A 21,000-nucleotide genomic window follows, 5' to 3' on the forward strand; every position below is an offset into this window, starting at 1 on the left:
CCAGCCCCCGCACACTCCAGAACCCCCAGGTCCCCCCTCCTTGGCTCTCCATCCCGGTCCCTCCCTGTTTCCCTGCTTCAGGGAAAGCAATAGGATTTGAGACAGGAAAGAAGAGAGTCATCTTCAGGGTGATGTACTTGAACATAGATGGGATCACCAGCAAGGCAAGTGAACTACAGGAAAGAACACAAAAAAGTGAACCCAGATGTAATCGGACTCACAGAAACAAAACTCTCAGGTATCATAACGAATGCGGTGTTTCCCCAGAACTACACTGTAATAAGGAATAAGAGGGAAGGATGAGGAGGAGGTGGAGTGGCCCTACTAATGAGAAAGGAATGCAGCTTCAAGGAGATGGTCATCCCATGCTGCGAGGGTTTTAGATACTACATAACAGGCACCATAACATTGGGAGGACCAAAAGTAGTAGTAGCAGTGATATATAACCCTCCACCAAATGACAGAAGACCAAGGCAAGTGTATGACAACAACAACATGGCAGTTAACACTTTAATTGAGAAGGCAGCCTCTGCTGCCTGTAGAAATAGATCCCATCTGCTCATCATGATGGACTTCAATCACGGAGAGATAGACTGGGAGAACAAGGAACCGCATGGAGGAGAGGATACATGGAGAACCAAACTAATGGAAATGGCGACAAGAAACTTTCTAAGCCAACATGTCAGGGAACCCAGTAGGATGAGAAGAAACGATGAAGCAGCGAGACTCGGCCTAGTCTTCACTCTGAACGACTCCGACATAAGGGAAATTGGCTATGAGGCCCCAGTAGGAATGAGCGACCACAGTGTACTGGCGTTTGAGTATCTGGATGAGGAAGGGTTATTGAACTCGAGGAGGGGTACTGAAAACAAAAAACTGGCATTCCGAAAGGGAAACTATGAGGAGTTAAGAAAATTCCTAACTGATATAACATGGGAAACAGAGCTCAGGGGAAAGACGGCCCAGGACATGATAGACTTCATCATGCACAAGTGCAAGGAGGCAGCGAACAAGTTTGTCCCAGTCCAAAAGGAAACCAATGAAATGAAGATGAGAAACCCATGGTTTAATCAATGTAGGCTAGCTAAGCAGCAAAGTAGTAGGGCATGGAGAAACTATAGGAATAACAGAACACTTGAGAGCAGAGAAAGATACCAGAGTGCCAGGAATGAATATGTCAGGATGAGATGAGAGGCAGAAAGACAATACGAAAATGACATCGCAAGCAAGGCAAAGACTCAACCCAAGTTGCTGCATAGTCACATCAGGAGACGAACAACAGTAACCATACTTCACCGTAGAGCAAGGAAAGATTCCAGAGATAAGAGAGGGAATAGTTAACCAGGAACCACTATAAGAGTTTGAGATTACCAGTGGGGAAGTAAAGAAGTGTTTACTAGAGTGGGATGTGACAAAGGCTATAGGCCCAGATAGAATCTCCCCTTGGATACTAAGGGAAGGAGCAGAAGCACTGTGCCTGCCACTCTCCATAGTGTATAACAAATCACTGGAAACAGGGGGAACTGTCACAAATTTGGAAGGCAGCTAATGTAGTTCCAATATACAAGAAAGGGGATAGGCAGGAGGCACTGAACTACAGGCCAGTGTCCCTAACCTGCATACCATGCAAGCTGATGGAGAAGATTGTGCGAAGAAAGCTAGTGGAACATCTGGAGCGAAAGAACTTTGTAACACAGCATCAACATGGGTTCAGGGATGGCAAGTCCTTCCTCACAGGGCTAATTGAATTCTACTACCAGGCAACAAAAATCAGGCAAGAAAGAGAGGGGTGGGCAGATGCATATTTTTGGATTTTCAAAAAGCCTTTGATACAGTACCACACAAGAGGCTAGTGAGAAAGCTAGAGATGCAGGCTGCAGCGAAAGGGAAGGTACTCCGTTGGATACGGGAGTACCTAAGTAACAGAAGACAACGAGTCACTGTGAGGGGTGAGGTCTCGGATTAGTGTGACGTCACAAGTAGAGTCCCGCAGGAGTCAGTCCTTGGACCAATACTGTTTCTGATATATGTAAATGATCTCCCAGAGGGTATAGAATCGTTTCTCTCAATTTTTGCTGATGATGCAAAAATTATGAGGAGGATTGAAACAGAGGATGATAGTAGGAGGCTACAGGACGACCTAGACAGACTGAATGAATGGTCCAACAAATGGCTATTAAAGTCTAACCCGAGTAAATGCAAAGTAATGAAACCAGACGGTGGAAACAGGAGGCCAGACACAAGATACAGAATAGGAGATGAAGTACTTAATTAAACGGAACGAGAGAAAGATCTAGGAATTGATATCACACCAAACCTGTCTCCTGAAGCCACATAAAAAGAATTACGTCTGCGGCATATGCGAGGCTGGCTTACATCAGAACAGCTTTCAGGAACCTGTGTAAGGAATCGTTTAGAATCTTGTACACCACATACGTAAGACCAATCCTGGAGTATGTGGCCCCAGCATGGAGTCCGCACCTTGTCAAGCACAAGACGAAGCTGGAAAAAGTTCAGAGGTATGCCACTAGACTGGTCTCAGAACTAAGAGGCATGAGTTACGAGGAAATACTGCGGGAAATGCACCTTACGACACTGGAAGACAGAAGAATGAGGAGAGACATGATCACTACCTACAAAATCCTCTGGGGAATTGACAGGGTAGACAAGGATAAACTATTCAACACTGGCAGCACGCGAACAAGGGGACACAGGTGGAAACTGAGTACCCACATGAGCCACAGGGACGTTAGAAAGAACTTTTTCAGTGTCAGAGTAGTTCACAGGTGGAATGCATTAGGCAGTGATGTGGTGGAGGCTGACTCCATACACAGTTTCAAATGTAGATATGATAGAGCCCAGTAGGCTCAGGAATCTGTACACCAATTGATTGACAGTTGAGAGGCGGGCCCAAATAGCCAGAGCTCACCCCCCCCTCCCCACAAGCACTAATAGGTGAGTACAAATAGGTGAATGGGTGAGAACACACACACACACACACATCCATATTTTCCCAGAGAGCAGCCCGTAGCTGCTGTCTAACTCCCAGGCCCCTATTTAATTGCTCTAGGTAAACAGGAACATGAGGTGACAAACATTGCCCATTGGTTTCTATCTCGGCCAGGAATCGAACCCGGGCCCTTATGACTAAGACCCCCGAGAGATATTCTCTCTGCAGTACCTGTGTAAGAAGAATCTAGCTCTTAGCTCTTGGACCCCGTCTTTAGGGGAAACTGCAGAAGGCCTATTGGGTCCCCATGCAAGGTAGATCCTATTTTTAGAATCCCAAAATCACTCATTCGCTTGTCTAACCTCTTCTGTAAACAATCTATCCACCTCGCATCTTTAAAATTCTTGGCAACGTATTCCATACATCAACAAATCATACTTCTAATCCCGTATTTACCCATCTCTCTACTCAATCTAAACTTATCCTTCTTGCATTTATTGTTCGCTTTCAATAATTGGAAACATTACAGCCCCGCACAGAGACAAGGTTGCATCGGAGAATCTTTCGGTCAAGATGCATAGTAAAGTGGAGACGTCTTAGCGTGTCCTGCAGGCGCTAATTGGTTGGGATTTAAGGGAAACCAACGTCGGGGGCAACGTCAACGACCGGGGGCGCCGGTCGGCCGAGCGGACAGCACGCTGGACATGTGATCCTCTGGTCCTGGGTTCGATCCCAGGCGCCGGCGAGAAATAATGGGCAGAGTTTCTTTCACCCTATGCCCCTGTTACCTAGCAGTAAAATAGGTACCTCGGTGTTAGTCAGCTGTCACGGGCTGCTTCCTGGGGGTGGAGGCCTGGTCGAGGACCGGGCCGCGGGGACACTAAAAAGCCCCGAAATCATCTCAAGATAACTTCAAGATAACGTGATCACAACATTCAACATTTGACAGGTGATGGATGCTGTGACAAGAAATCATCTTGTTGCTCAGCATCTAAGCGAAAGGTGTATTCCGTTGTTCGTGTTGTACGAAATACAGCTCCACAACAGTGTGAGCCCGCTGAACAACGCTCCACAACAGTGTGAGCACGCTGAACAACGCTCCACAACAGTGTGAGCCCGCTGAACAACGCTCCACAACAGTGTGAGCACGCTGAACAACGCTCCACAACAGTGTGAGCCCGCTGAACAACGCTCCACAACAGTGTGAGCCCGCTGAACAACGCTCCACAACAGTGTGTGCACGCTGAACAACGCTCTACAACAGTGTGAGCCCGCTGAACAACGCTCCACAACAGTGTGAGCCCGCTGAACAACGCTCCACAACAGTGTGAGCCCGCTGAACAACGCTCCACAACAGTGTGAGCCCGCTGAACAACGCTCCACAACAGTGTGAGCCCGCTGAACAACGCTCCACAACAGTGTGTGCACGCTGAACAACACTCCACAACAGTGTGAGCCCGCTGAACAACGCTCCACAACAGTGTGAGCCCGCTGAACAACGCTCCACAACAGTGTGAGCACGCTGAACAACGCTCCACAACAGTGTGAGCACGCTGAACAACGCTCCACAACAGCGTGAGAACGCTGAACAACGCTCCACAACAGCGTGAGCACGCTGAACAACGCTCCACAACAGTGTGTGCACGCTGAACAACGCTCCACAACAGTGTGAGCACGCTGAACAACGCTCCACAAAAGTGTGTGCACGCTGAACAACGCTCTACAACAGCGTGTGCACGCTGAACAACGCTCCACAACAGCGTGAGCACGCTGAACAACGCTCCACAACACCGTGAGCACGCTAAACAACGCTCGACAACAGCGTGAGCACGCTGAACAACGCTCCACAACAGCGTGAGCACGCTGAACAACGCTCCACAACAGCGTGAGCACGCTGAACAACGCTCCACAACAGCGTGAGCACGCTGAACAACGCTCCACAACAGCGTGAGCACGCTGAACAACGCTCCACATCAGCGTGAGCACGCTGAACAACGCTCCACAACAGCGTGAGCACGCTGAACAACGCTCCACAACAGTGTGTGCACGCTGAACAACGCTCCACAACAGCGTGAGCACGCTGACCAACGCTCCACAACAGTGTGAGCACGCTGAACAACGCTCCACAACAGCGTGTGCACGCTGACCAACGCTCCACAACAGCGTGTGCACACTGAACAACGCTCCACAACAGTGTGTGCACGCTGAACAACGCTCCACAACAGTGTCTGCACGCTGAACAACGCTCCACAACAGCGTGAGCACGGTGACCAACGCTCCACAACAGTGTGAGCACGCTGAACAACGCTCCACAACAGTGTGAGCCCGCTGAACAACGCTCCACAACAGTGTGAGCCCGCTGAACAACGCTCCACAACAGTGTGAGCCCGCTGAACAACGCTCCACAACAGTGTGAGCCCGCTGAACAACGCTCCACAACAGTGTGTGCACGCTGAACAACGCTCCACAACAGTGTGAGCCCGCTGAACAACGCTCCACAACAGTGTGAGCCCGCTGAACAACGCTCCACAACAGTGTGAGCCCGCTGAACAACGCTCCACAACAGTGTGAGCCCGCTGAACAACGCTCCACAACAGTGTGAGCCCGCTGAACAACGCTCCACAACAGTGTGTGCACGCTGAACAACACTCCACAACAGTGTGAGCCCGCTGAACAACGCTCCACAACAGTGTGAGCCCGCTGAACAACGCTCCACAACAGTGTGAGCACGCTGAACAACGCTCCACAACAGTGTGAGCACGCTGAACAACGCTCCACAACAGCGTGAGAACGCTGAACAACGCTCCACAACAGCGTGAGCACGCTGAACAACGCTCCACAACAGTGTGTGCACGCTGAACAACGCTCCACAACAGTGTGAGCACGCTGAACAACGCTCCACAAAAGTGTGTGCACGCTGAACAACGCTCCACAACAGCGTGAGCTCGCTGAACAACGCTCCACAACACCGTGAGCACGCTAAACAACGCTCCACAACACCGTGAGCACGCTGAACAACGCTCCACAACAGCGTGAGCACGCTGAACAACGCTCCACAACAGCGTGAGCACGCTGAACAACGCTCCACAACAGCGTGAGCACGCTGAACAACGCTCCACAACAGCGTGAGCACGCTGAACAACGCTCCACATCAGCGTGAGCACGCTGAACAACGCTCCACAACAGCGTGAGCACGCTGAACAACGCTCCACAACAGTGTGTGCACGCTGAACAACGCTCCACAACAGCGTGAGCACGCTGACCAACGCTCCACAACAGTGTGAGCACGCTGAACAACGCTCCACAACAGCGTGTGCACGCTGACCAACGCTCCACAACAGCGTGTGCACACTGAACAACGCTCCACAACAGTGTGTGCACGCTGAACAACGCTCCACAACAGTGTCTGCACGCTGAACAACGCTCCACAACAGCGTGAGCACGGTGACCAACGCTCCACAACAGTGTGAGCACGCTGAACAACGCTCCACAACAGTGTGAGCCCGCTGAACAACGCTCCACAACAGTGTGAGCACGCTAAACAACGCTCCACAACAGTGTGAGCCCGCTGAACAACGCTCCACAACAGTGTGTGCACGCTGAACAACGCTCCACAACAGTGTGAGCCCGCTGAACAACGCTCCACAACAGTGTGAGCCCGCTGAACAACGCTCCACAACAGTGTGAGCCCGCTGAACAACGCTCCACAACAGTGTGAGCCCGCTGAACAACGCTCCACAACAGTGTGTGCACGCTGAACAACGCTCCACAACAGTGTGAGCCCGCTGAACAACGCTCCACAACAGTGTGAGCCCGCTGAACAACGCTCCACAACAGTGTGAGCCCGCTGAACAACGCTCCACAACAGTGTGAGCCCGCTGAACAACGCTCCACAACAGTGTGAGCCCGCTGAACAACGCTCCACAACAGTGTGTGCACGCTGAACAACACTCCACAACAGTGTGAGCCCGCTGAACAACGCTCCACAACAGTGTGAGCCCGCTGAACAACGCTCCACAACAGTGTGAGCACGCTGAACAACGCTCCACAACAGTGTGAGCACGCTGAACAACGCTCCACAACAGCGTGAGAACGCTGAACAACGCTCCACAACAGCGTGAGCACGCTGAACAACGCTCCACAACAGTGTGTGCACGCTGAACAACGCTCCACAACAGTGTGAGCACGCTGAACAACGCTCCACAAAAGTGTGTGCACGCTGAACAACGCTCCACAACAGCGTGTGCACGCTGAACAACGCTCCACAACAGCGTGAGCACGCTGAACAACGCTCCACAACACCGTGAGCACGCTAAACAACGCTCCACAACAGCGTGAGCACGCTGAACAACGCTCCACAACAGCGTGAGCACGCTGAACAACGCTCCACAACAGCGTGAGCACGCTGAACAACGCTCCACATCAGCGTGAGCACGCTGAACAACGCTCCACAACAGCGTGAGCACGCTGAACAACGCTCCACAACAGTGTGTGCACGCTGAACAACGCTCCACAACAGCGTGAGCACGCTGACCAACGCTCCACAACAGTGTGAGCACGCTGAACAACGCTCCACAACAGCGTGTGCACGCTGACCAACGCTCCACAACAGCGTGTGCACACTGAACAACGCTCCACAACAGTGTGTGCACGCTGAACAACGCTCCACAACAGTGTCTGCACGCTGAACAACGCTCCACAACAGCGTGAGCACGGTGACCAACGCTCCACAACAGTGTGAGCACGCTGAACAACGCTCCACAACAGCGTGTGCACGCTGACCAACGCTCCACAACAGCGTGTGCACACTGAACAACGCAGCACAACAGTGTGTGCACGCTGAACAACGCTCCACAACAGCGTGTGCACGCTGACCTACGCTCCACAACAGCGTGTGCACACTGAACAACGCTCCACAACAGTGTGAGCACGCTGAACAACGCTCCACAACAGTGTGTGCACGCTGAACAACGCTCCACAACAGCGTGTGCACACTGAACAACGCTCCACAACAGTGTGTGCACGCTGAACAATGCTCCACAACAGTGTGTGCACGCTGAACAACGCTCCACAACAGTGTGTGCACGCTGAACAACGCTCCACAACAGTGTGTGCACGCTGAACAACGCTCCACAACAGCGTGTGCACACTGAACAACGCTCCACAACAGTGTGAGCACGCTGAACAACGCTCCACAACAGTGTGTGCACGCTGAACAACGCTCCACAACAGCGTGTGCACGCTGACCAACGCTCCACAACAGCGTGTGCACACTGAACAACGCAGCACAAGGCTTGAAACCAAAATCAAGAAATAAAGTTAAGTTCATGAATGGCCTTCTAATTGTGACGGTGTTCCCCCCCTTATAATTCTCCCACGCCTGCAGTAAGAGTCATGTCTACTTTTCCCAAGCGTTCTCTACGTAGCAGGCTTCAATTTGATATATGGGAGAGAGTGAAGTGTTCTCGGAGAGCCGAGAAATTTGTGAAATAGTAATATTTTGGCCTGTGGTATAGGCCCTTTAGGAAGCCAAGATGGCGCTGGCCTTCCTGATTTCCCGCCAAAACCATGTGACGTCAGTGGCACCGGATTGGTCACCGACAGCAATGTGGCACCGGGAGCCAATGAAAACCTCCCGTGGCGAAAGTGACGTCACGAAGGAAGGGGGTCCAGGCCGCGCGCCGCGCTGGCGCTATCAGTCAGACACGACACGTCAAAGAGGTCGGACGTGCGACGATTGGTCCTGTCAGTTTGACAGTTATTTCCCGCTCCCGTGGATTTACGCGTCACCTGAAGTCTGCCAGTACTCTGAGAGGTCTTCCCTAGTTCATGTGTTGAACCAGAGAGGGAATCGACGGTTATTTGAGCAACAAGTGCTCCAGTAAGGTACTGTGCAAGAGGAAGCAGTGAAGCCGTGCAGTGACGTATGTGACGTCTGTGGCAGTTCACCAGTTCGTGACAGCGTAGTGGCTGACAGAGCCACTGGGTAGCTGAGGAAGGAGAGGACTATTTGGGAATCCGGACGACTGCAGCTGAGACGTAGGCGGCAGCCGTTGTTGGGAGAAGACGACGGCCAGGAGACCGACTCCAACCCTTCAAGAAGTCAGGAGGGAGCACGGACCTGCAGAGGAAGAAGGCACGGAGACGACGCGCTAAACAGTGGGACGACGAGAGGTTCCGGTAGGACACGACGACGTGTCGTGTGGGGGCGTTCCCGACACGAGGACCAGGAGCTACATCTCGACTCTCATCGGAGGATAGGTCGAAGTAGGTGTTTCTAGTTCCCTCCCCATTCCCCTTTAGTTAGCTATATTATTCGGCTATATTATCTAGCCTGAGGATTTTATATGTCGTGAGCAAGTCTCACTAGTGTCACAGTAAGGCACCAGTTTGCCGTGTAGTACTATCAAGAGTACTTATAATACTTATGTTGATTATTGGTGTGTACAGGCACCAGGAACAAGTGATAAATTTACTGTGTTGTGTATATCTTTCTAGAGATTTTGATGTGAACATATAGTGATGAATTATATATAATATTGTGCCAGTATTTGGAGGTTAGGCTACGTGCCCAGAAACTATTTATTTTCCATGTATTGGTGTTTGATTGGTATACACTATATATGTCTTATGTTCATGCAGTGATTAATCATTTGTGAGTACAGCGAATTATTGCGTTATCGCCCACGAGAGAAAGTACTGAAAACTCCAGTGTTAATAGTTCATAATATATCGTTGAATGAAGGGCAATGTAAAACCAATACAGTGAGTCATTGTAGCATTGATTGCAGAAACGACTGTTTGAGCCTGAGTATAGTGTAACTAAGTAATACATGCTATTGTGCCAATATCGAGTGTGCGAGTTTCTGGTAATATTGGAGAACTTAAAGAAACAGCGCGCATGAATCAAGAAAACAAGCAATAAGCTTTCGCGCGGGGGGCCAGGCGATCAGCTGTTCTTGACACTTGATGAGGAGGGGAGGTGTTGCCACTTAGTGAGTGCATACTATTCGTGGGAACTACCGGCCGCTGCCAGGATCAGTTGATTTATTTATTATTGTTTGGCCTTGTGACATCTTTCATACATTTTAAGTAAAATACAAAATTACCATTGTGTTTATATCATTCCCTCCATTGATCTTGTGGCTATATTATACTGGAAAGCATAGAGTGATAACAGTAAGTACCTGCCTGATTCCTGATTTTTTGAGTGTGACCTTGCCAAGGCTACCACTAATTCAACCAGTCCACTGAGGTGTTACTGGCCACCTAAAACACCAGTTGGCGACCTTGTGGTTAACCGTAGAGCCCGATTGTTGGGGAGGGCACATGACAGTCAAGTGAACGAGTCGTGTTCCCACTCCTTCTCAATCAGAGGCCGATGAGATTGACTGGGAGACTCTCCTGGCGTGCAGTGGCGCCGTGAGGATCGAGTGAAGACCCGCAGGGCTACGGTGAGTGACCTTGAGCATAACTATTGCTCACCCCAGAGTAAGAATAGAGTAGTGAAACCCCAACATAATAGAATCGAACTCAATATTTGGTGCATTTACAGAAACCCACACAAAAGATCACATGGGTAGTGAAATCTAGATTCCGAATTATAATCTATATAGATGTGACAGAATAATTAGGTCAAGTGGAGGAGTAGGTCTGTATATTAAAGAGAAGCTGGCATGCACAGAGCTTCTGAACTTGTCCAATGAGGTGGTAGAGGTACTTGGAATCAAGGTAGAATATATGAATCTACTTATTATTTTAATATACAAACCGCCAGATGCAACAGTTGAGGAATTCACTGAACAGATCCACAAAATAGAGAATATCCTTGATAACCTAGCAAACCCAGTACCAGATATCATCTTCCTTGGAGACTTCAATCTACCCAGTTTAAAATGGAGAATAGTAAATAATAACATCATAGCAGGAAGTCAACCTGGAAATAACAAACCACAGGTCAGAGAACTACTGAGATTCTGTGACAAATTCTCGCTTAGTCAGCAGATTACAGAACCAACTAGGAACGAAAACACGCTGGACCTGGTATTCACGAACAATGAGGAGATAATCAGAGACATTACTGTCTCAGACACTACGTACTCGGACCACAAGCTCATTGAAATGCAAACTAACATTAATAACGGTAGTAGGCCCAAGAGAAACAACCAGCGAGAAGGGCTATTCAATAAATTCAATTTTAATAATAAGAGGATAGACTGGGAGAAAATAAACAGGGAACTTACAAACATTCAATGGGAAAATGTTCTAAGAAATAAAAATCCTACACAAGGAATAGAAAAACTGACTTCTGAAGCCTATGAAGTCTGTCTGAAACATGTTCCTTTAAGGAAAGCCAGAAAGAGGTCCAATGTAGAAAGAGAACGCAGACGACATTACAAAAGGAGGAAGAAATTAACGGAAATGCTTAAGCAGACACGACTCTCCATACAGAGAAGAAATAATTTAAACAGGGAGATTGAAGAAATCGAACAGAGACTGAAGCATTCCTATCAGACTGAAGAAAGGCAACTAGAACAGAAAGCAATTCAAGAAATAAAGAAAAACCCAAAATATTTCTTCACATATGCTAAATAAAAAGCAAAAACCACTGACAGTATTGGACCTATTCGTATTAGTGAAGGTTCATACACTGAGGATGACAAAGAAATTAGTGAAATCCTAAAAAAGCAGTATGAGGACATGTTTAGCACTCCGATACTCGGCATAAAAGTGAAAGATTCGAACAATTTCTTTATGAATGATACTCAAACATCTGTAACATCAACTGATATCAACACGAGCGTGGCAGATTTTGAAAGAGAAATTGACAATATGCAAATGCACTCAGCCCCGGGTTCAGACTCATGGAATTCAATATTTATAAAGAAATGCAAAGTGCCAGTAGCACAGGCACTCAGTATAGTGTGGAGGAAGAGCTTGGACACAGGAGAGATACCAGATGCGCTTAAAGCAGCAGACATTGCCCCTCTACACAAGGGTGGTAGCAAAGCATTGGCAAAGAATTATAGACCAGTTGCACTAACATCCCACATAATAAAAGTATTTGAGAGAGTGATCAGGAGTCAGGTCACTAGGTTCATGGAAACCAATGACCTCCACAAGCCAGGCCAACATGGATTTAGAGCAGGAAGATCATGCCTCTCACGGCTACTTGACCACTAGCCAGAATGTTCCACTAGCCACTAGCCACTACTTGACCACTAGGCACTAGCCAGAACCTAAGATTCTGAAGGGAATTGATAGGGTAGATAAAGACAGTCTATTTAACACAAGGGGAACACGCACAAGGGGACACAGGTGGAAACTGAGTGCTCAAATGAGCCACAGAGATATTAGAAAGAACTTTTTTAGTGTCAGAGTGGTTGACAAATGGAATGCATTAGGAAGTGATGTGGTGGAGGCTGACTCCATACACAGTTTCAAATGTAGATATGACAGAGCCCGATAGGCTCAGGAATCTGTACACCTGTTGATTGACGGTTGAGAGGCGGGACCAAAGAACTGGAACTGGAGGCGGGAACTGCCACAAATTTGGAAGGCAGCTAATGTAGTTCCAATATACAAGAAAGGGGATAGGCAGGAGGCACTGAACTACAGGCCAGTGTCCCTAACCTGCATACCATGCAAGCTGATGGAGAAGATTGTGCGAAGAAAGCTAGTGGAACATTTGGAGCAAAAGAACTTTGTAACAGAGCATCAACATGGGTTCAGGGATGGCAAGTCCTTCCTCACAGGGCTAATTGAATTCTACGACCAGGCAACAAAAATCAGGCAAGAAAGAGAGGGGTGGGCAGACTGCATATTTTTGGATTTTCAAAAAGCCTTTGATACAGTACCACACAAGAGGCTAGTGAGAAAGCTAGAGATGCAGGCTGCAGCGAAAGGGAAGGTACTCCGTTGGATACGGGAGTACCTAAGTAACAGAAGACAACGAGTCACTGTGAGGGGTGAGGTCTCGGATTAGTGTGACGTCACAAGTAGAGTCCCGCAGGAGTCAGTCCTTGGACCAATACTGTTTCTGATATATGTAAATGATCTCCCAGAGGGTATAGAATCGTTTCTCTCAATTTTTGCTGATGATGCAAAAATTACGAGGAGGATTGAAACAGAGGATGATAGTAGGAGGCTACAGGACGACCTAGACAGACTGAATGAATGGTCCAACAAATGGCTATTAAAGTCTAACCCGAGTAAATGCAAAGTAATGAAACCAGACGGTGGAAACAGGAGGCCAGACACAAGATACAGAATAGGAGATGAAGTACTTAATTAAACGGAACGAGAGAAAGATCTAGGAATTGATATCCCACCAAACCTGTCTCCTGAAGCCACATAAAAAGAATTACGTCTGCGGCATATGCGAGGCTGGCTTACATCAGAACAGCTTTCAGGAACCTGTGTAAGGAATCGTTTAGAATCTTGTACATCACATACGTAAGACCAATCCTGGAGTATGTGGCCCCAGCATGGAGTCCGCACCTTGTCAAGCACAAGACGAAGCTGGAAAAAGTTCAGAGGTATGCCACTAGACTGGTCTCAGAACTAAGAGGCATGAGTTACGAGGAAATACTGCGGGAAATGCACCTTACGACACTGGAAGACAGAAGAATGAGGAGAGACATGATCACTACCTACAAAATCCTCTGGGGAATTGACAGGGTAGACAAGGATAAACTATTCAACACTGGCAGCACGCGAACAAGGGGACACAGGTGGAAACTGAGTACCCACATGAGCCACAGGGACGTTAGAAAGAACTTTTTCAGTGTCAGAGTAGTTCACAGGTGGAATGCATTAGGCAGTGATGTGGTGGAGGCTGACTCCATACATAGTTTCAAATGTAGATATGATAGAGCCCAGTAGGCTCAGGAATCTGTACACCAATTGATTGACAGTTGAGAGGCGGGCCCAAATAGCCAAAGCTCACCCCCCCCCTCCCCACAAGCAGTAATAGGTGAGTACAAATAGGTGAATGGGTGAGAACACACACACACACACACATACATATTTTCCCAGAGAGCAGCCCGTAGCTGCTGTCTAACTCCCAGGCCCCTATTTAATTGCTCTAGGTAAACAGGAACATGAGGTGACAAACATTGCCCATTGGTTTCTATCTCGGCCAGGAATCGAACCCGGGCCCTTATGACTAAGACCCCCGAGAGATATTCTCTCTGCAGTACCTGTGTAAGAAGAATCTAGCTCTTAGCTCTTGGACCCCGCCTTTAGGGGAAACTGCAGAAGGCCTATTGGGTCCCCATGCAAGGTAGATCCTATTTTTAGAATCCCACAATCACTCATTCGTTTGTCTAACCTCTTCTGTAAACAAACTACCCACCTCGCATCTTTAAAATTCTTGGCAACGTATTCCATACATCAACAAATCATACTTCTAATCCCGTATTTACCCATCTCTCTACTCAATCTAAACTTATCCTTCTTGCATTTATTGTTCGCTTTCAATAATTGGAAACATTACAGCCCCGCACAGAGACAAGGTTGCATCGGAGAATCTTTCGGTCAAGATGCATAGTAAAGTGGAGACGTCTTAGCGTGTCCTGCAGGCGCTAATTGGTTGGGATTTAAGGGAAACCAACGTCGGGGGCAACGTCAACGACCGGGGGCGCCGGTCGGCCGAGCGGACAGCACGCTGGACATGTGATCCTCTGGTCCTGGGTTCGATCCCAGGCGCCGGCGAGAAATAATGGGCAGAGTTTCTTTCACCCTATGCCCCTGTTACCTAGCAGTAAAATAGGTACCTCGGTGTTAGTCAGCTGTCACGGGCTGCTTCCTGGGGGTGGAGGCCTGGTCGAGGACCGGGCCGCGGGGACACTAAAAAGCCCCGAAATCATCTCAAGATAACTTCAAGATAACGTGATCACAACATTCAACATTTGACAGGTGATGGATGCTGTGACAAGAAATCATCTTGTTGCTCAGCATCTAAGCGAAAGGTGTATTCCGTTGTTCGTGTTGTACGAAATACAGCTCCACAACAGTGTGAGCCCGCTGAACAACGCTCCACAACAGTGTGAGCACGCTGAACAACGCTCCACAACAGTGTGAGCCCGCTGAACAACGCTCCACAACAGTGTGAGCACGCTGAACAACGCTCCACAACAGTGTGAGCCCGCTGAACAACGCTCCACAACAGTGTGAGCCCGCTGAACAACGCTCCACAACAGTGTGAGCACGCTGAACAACGCTCCACAACAGTGTGAGCCCGCTGAACAACGCTCCACAACAGTGTGAGCACGCTGAACAACGCTCCACAACAGTGTGAGCCCACTGAACAACGCTCCACAACAGTGTGTGCACGCTGAACAACGCTCCACAACAGTGTGAGCCCGCTGAACAACGCTCCACAACAGTGTGAGCCCGCTGAACAACGCTCCACAACAGTGTGAGCACGCTAAACAACGCTCCACAACAGTGTGAGCCCGCTGAACAACGCTCCACAACAGTGTGTGCACGCTGAACAACGCTCCACAACAGTGTGAGCCCGCTGAACAACGCTCCACAACAGTGTGAGCCCGCTGAACAACGCTCCACAACAGTGTGAGCCCGCTGAACAACGCTCCACAACAGTGTGAGCCCGCTGAACAACGCTCCACAACAGTGTGTGCACGCTGAACAACGCTCCACAACAGTGTGAGCCCGCTGAACAACGCTCCACAACAGTGTGAGCCCGCTGAACAACGCTCCACAACAGTGTGAGCCCGCTGAACAACGCTCCACAACAGTGTGAGCCCGCTGAACAACGCTCCACAACAGTGTGAGCCCGCTGAACAACGCTCCACAACAGTGTGAGCCCGCTGAACAACGCTCCACAACAGTGTGAGCCCTCTGAACAACGCTCCACAACAGTGTGAGCCCGCTGAACAACGCTCCACAACAGTGTGTGCACGCTGAACAACACTCCACAACAGTGTGAGCCCGCTGAACAACGCTCCACAACAGTGTGAGCCCGCTGAACAACGCTCCACAACAGTGTGAGCACGCTGAACAACGCTCCACAACAGTGTGAGCACGCTGAACAACGCTCCACAACAGCGTGAGAACGCTGAACAACGCTCCACAACAGCGTGAGCACGCTGAACAACGCTCCACAACAGTGTGTGCACGCTGAACAACGCTCCACAACAGTGTGAGCACGCTGAACAACGCTCCACAAAAGTGTGTGCACGCTGAACAACGCTCCACAACAGCGTGTGCACGCTGAACAACGCTCCACAACAGCGTGAGCACGCTGAACAACGCTCCACAACACCGTGAGCACGCTAAACAACGCTCCACAACAGCGTGAGCACGCTGAACAACGCTCCACAACAGCGTGAGCACGCTGAACAACGCTCCACATCAGCGTGAGCACGCTGAACAACGCTCCACAACAGCGTGAGCACGCTGAACAACGCTCCACAACAGTGTGTGCACGCTGAACAACGCTCCACAACAGCGTGAGCACGCTGACCAACGCTCCACAACAGTGTGAGCACGCTGAACAACGCTCCACAACAGCGTGTGCACGCTGACCAACGCTCCACAACAGCGTGTGCACACTGAACAACGCTCCACAACAGTGTGTGCACGCTGAACAACGCTCCACAACAGTGTCTGCACGCTGAACAACGCTCCACAACAGCGTGAGCACGGTGACCAACGCTCCACAACAGTGTGAGCACGCTGAACAACGCTCCACAACAGCGTGTGCACGCTGACCAACGCTCCACAACAGCGTGTGCACACTGAACAACGCAGCGCAACAGTGTGTGCACGCTGAACAACGCTCCACAACAGCGTGTGCACGCTGACCTACGCTCCACAACAGCGTGTGCACACTGAACAACGCTCCACAACAGTGTGAGCACGCTGAACAACGCTCCACAACAGTGTGTGCACGCTGAACAACGCTCCACAACAGCGTGTGCACACTGAACAACGCTCCACAACAGTGTGTGCACGCTGAACAATGCTCCACAACAGTGTGTGCACGCTGAACAACGCTCCACAACAGTGTGTGCACGCTGAACAACGCTCCACAACAGTGTGTGCACGCTGAACAACGCTCCACAACAGCGTGTGCACACTGAACAACGCTCCACAACAGTGTGAGCACGCTGAACAACGCTCCACAACAGTGTGTGCACGCTGAACAACGCTCCACAACAGCGTGTGCACGCTGACCAACGCTCCACAACAGCGTGTGCACACTGAACAACGCAGCACAAGGCTTGAAACCAAAATCAAGAAATAAAGTTAAGTTCATGAATGGCCTTCTAATTGTGACGGAGCTCCCCCCCTTATAATTCTCCCACGCCTGCAGTAAGAGTCATGTCTACTTTTCCCAAGCGTTCTCTACGTAGCAGGCTTCAATTTGATATATGGGAGAGAGTGAAGTGTTCTCGGAGAGCCGAGAAATTTGTGAAATAGTAATATTTTGGCCTGTGGTATAGGCCCTTTAGGAAGCCAAGATGGCGCTGGCCTTCCTGATTTCCCGCCAAAACCATGTGACGTCAGTGGCACCGGATTGGTCACCGACAGCAATGTGGCACCGGGAGCCAATGAAAACCTCCCGTGGCGAAAGTGACGTCACGAAGGAAGGGGGTCCAGGCCGCGCGCCGCGCTGGCGCTATCAGTCAGACACGACACGTCAAAGAGGTCGGACGTGCGACGATTGGTCCTGTCAGTTTGACAGTTATTTCCCGCTCCCGTGGATTTACGCGTCACCTGAAGTCTGCCAGTACTCTGAGAGGTCTTCCCTAGTTCATGTGTTGAACCAGAGAGGGAATCGACGGTTATTTGAGCAACAAGTGCTCCAGTAAGGTACTGTGCAAGAGGAAGCAGTGAAGCCGTGCAGTGACGTATGTGACGTCTGTGGCAGTTCACCAGTTCGTGACAGCGTAGTGGCTGACAGAGCCACTGGGTAGCTGAGGAAGGAGAGGACTATTTGGGAATCCGGACGACTGCAGCTGAGACGTAGGCGGCAGCCGTTGTTGGGAGAAGACGACGGCCAGGAGACCGACTCCAACCCTTCAAGAAGTCAGGAGGGAGCACGGACCTGCAGAGGAAGAAGGCACGGAGACGACGCGCTAAACGGTGGGACGACGAGAGGTTCCGGTAGGACACGACGACGTGTCGTGTGGGGGCGTTCCCGACACGAGGACCAGGAGCTACATCTCGACTCTCATCGGAGGATAGGTCGAAGTAGGTGTTTCTAGTTCCCTCCCCATTCCCCTATAGTTAGCTATATTATTCGGCTATATTATCTAGCCTGAGGATTTTATATGTCGTGAGCAAGTCTCACTAGTGTCACAGTAAGGCACCAGTTTGCCGTGTAGTACTATCAAGAGTACTTATAATACTTATGTTGATTATTGGTGTGTACAGGCACCAGGAACAAGTGATAAATTTACTGTGTTGTGTATATCTTTCTAGAGATTTTGATGTGAACATATAGTGATGAATTATATATAATATTGTGCCAGTATTTGGAGGTTAGGCTACGTGCCCAGAAACTATTTATTTTCCATGTATTGGTGTTTGATTGGTATACACTATATATGTCTTATGTTCATGCAGTGATTAATCATTTGTGAGTACAGCGAATTATTGCGTTATCGCCCACGAGAGAAAGTACTGAAAACTCCAGTGTTAATAGTTCATAATATATCGTTGAATGAAGGGCAATGTAAAACCAATACAGTGAGTCATTGTAGCATTGATTGCAGAAACGACTGTTTGAGCCTGAGTATAGTGTAACTAAGTAATACATGCTATTGTGCCAATATCGAGTGTGCGAGTTTCTGGTAATATTGGAGAACTTAAAGAAACAGCGCGCATGAATCTAGAAAACAAGCAATAAGCTTTCGCGCGGGGGGCCAGGCGATCAGCTGTTCTTGACACTTGATGAGGAGGGGAGGTGTTGCCACTTAGTGAGTGCATACTATTCGTGGGAACTACCGGCCGCTGCCAGGATCAGTTGATTTATTTATTATTGTTTGGCCTTGTGACATCTTTCATACATTTTAAGTAAAATACAAAATTACCATTGTGTTTATATCATTCCCTCCATTGATCTTGTGGCTATATTATACTGGAAAGCATAGAGTGATAACAGTAAGTACCTGCCTGATTCCTGATTTTTTGAGTGTGACCTTGCCAAGGCTACCACTAATTCAACCAGTCCACTGAGGTGTTACTGGCCACCTAAAACACCAGTTGGCGACCTTGTGGTTAACCGTAGAGCCCGATTGTTGGGGAGGGCACATGACAGTCAAGTGAACGAGTCGTGTTCCCACTCCTTCTCAATCAGAGGCCGATGAGATTGACTGGGAGACTCTCCTGGCGTGCAGTGGCGCCGTGAGGATCGAGTGAAGACCCGCAGGGCTACGGTGAGTGACCTTGAGCATAACTATTGCTCACCCCAGAGTAAGAATAGAGTAGTGAAACCCCAACATAATAGAATCGAACTCAATATTTGGTGCATTTACAGAAACCCACACAAAAGATCACATGGGTAGTGAAATCTAGATTCCGAATTATAATCTATATAGATGTGACAGAATAATTAGGTCAAGTGGAGGAGTAGGTCTGTATATTAAAGAGAAGCTGGCATGCACAGAGCTTCTGAACTTGTCCAATGAGGTGGTAGAGGTACTTGGAATCAAGGTAGAATATATGAATCTACTTATTATTTTAATATACAAACCGCCAGATGCAACAGTTGAGGAATTCACTGAACAGATCCACAAAATAGAGAATATCCTTGATAACCTAGCAAACCCAGTACCAGATATCATCTTCCTTGGAGACTTCAATCTACCCAGTTTAAAATGGAGAATAGTAAATAATAACATCATAGCAGGAAGTCAACCTGGAAATAACAAACCACAGGTCAGAGAACTACTGAGATTCTGTGACAAATTCTCGCTTAGTCAGCAGATTACAGAACCAACTAGGAACGAAAACACGCTGGACCTGGTATTCACGAACAATGAGGAGATAATCAGAGACATTACTGTCTCAGACACTACGTACTCGGACCACAAGCTCATTGAAATGCAAACTAACATTAATAACGGTAGTAGGCCCAAGAGAAACAACCAGCGAGAAGGGCTATTCAATAAATTCAATTTTAATAATAAGAGGATAGACTGGGAGAAAATAAACAGGGAACTTACAAACATTCAATGGGAAAATGTTCTAAGAAATAAAAATCCTACACAAGGAATAGAAAAACTGACTTCTGAAGCCTATGAAGTCTGTCTGAAACATGTTCCTTTAAGGAAAGCCAGAAAGAGGTCCAATGTAGAAAGAGAACGCAGACGACATTACAAAAGGAGGAAGAAATTAACGGAAATGCTTAAGCAGACACGACTCTCCATACAGAGAAGAAATAATTTAAACAGGGAGATTGAAGAAATCGAACAGAGACTGAAGCATTCCTATCAGACTGAAGAAAGGCAACTAGAACAGAAAGCAATTCAAGAAATAAAGAAAAACCCAAAATATTTCTTCACATATGCTAAATAAAAAGCAAAAACCACTGACAGTATTGGACCTATTCGTATTAGTGAAGGTTCATACACTGAGGATGACAAAGAAATTAGTGAAATCCTAAAAAAGCAGTATGAGGACATGTTTAGCACTCCGATACTCGGCATAAAAGTGAAAGATTCGAACAATTTCTTTATGAATGATACTCAAACATCTGTAACATCAACTGATATCAACACGAGCGTGGCAGATTTTGAAAGAGAAATTGACAATATGCAAATGCACTCAGCCCCGGGTTCAGACTCATGGAATTCAATATTTATAAAGAAATGCAAAGTGCCAGTAGCACAGGCACTCAGTATAGTGTGGAGGAAGAGCTTGGACACAGGAGAGATACCAGATGCGCTTAAAGCAGCAGACATTGCCCCTCTACGCAAGGGTGGTAGCAAAGCATTGGCAAAGAATTATAGACCAGTTGCACTAACATCCCACATAATAAAAGTATTTGAGAGAGTGATCAGGAGTCAGGTCACTAG

Source organism: Procambarus clarkii, chromosome 51, assembly GCF_040958095.1.
Source record: "Procambarus clarkii isolate CNS0578487 chromosome 51, FALCON_Pclarkii_2.0, whole genome shotgun sequence".
NCBI classification, from domain to species: Eukaryota; Metazoa; Arthropoda; class Malacostraca; order Decapoda; family Cambaridae; genus Procambarus; species Procambarus clarkii.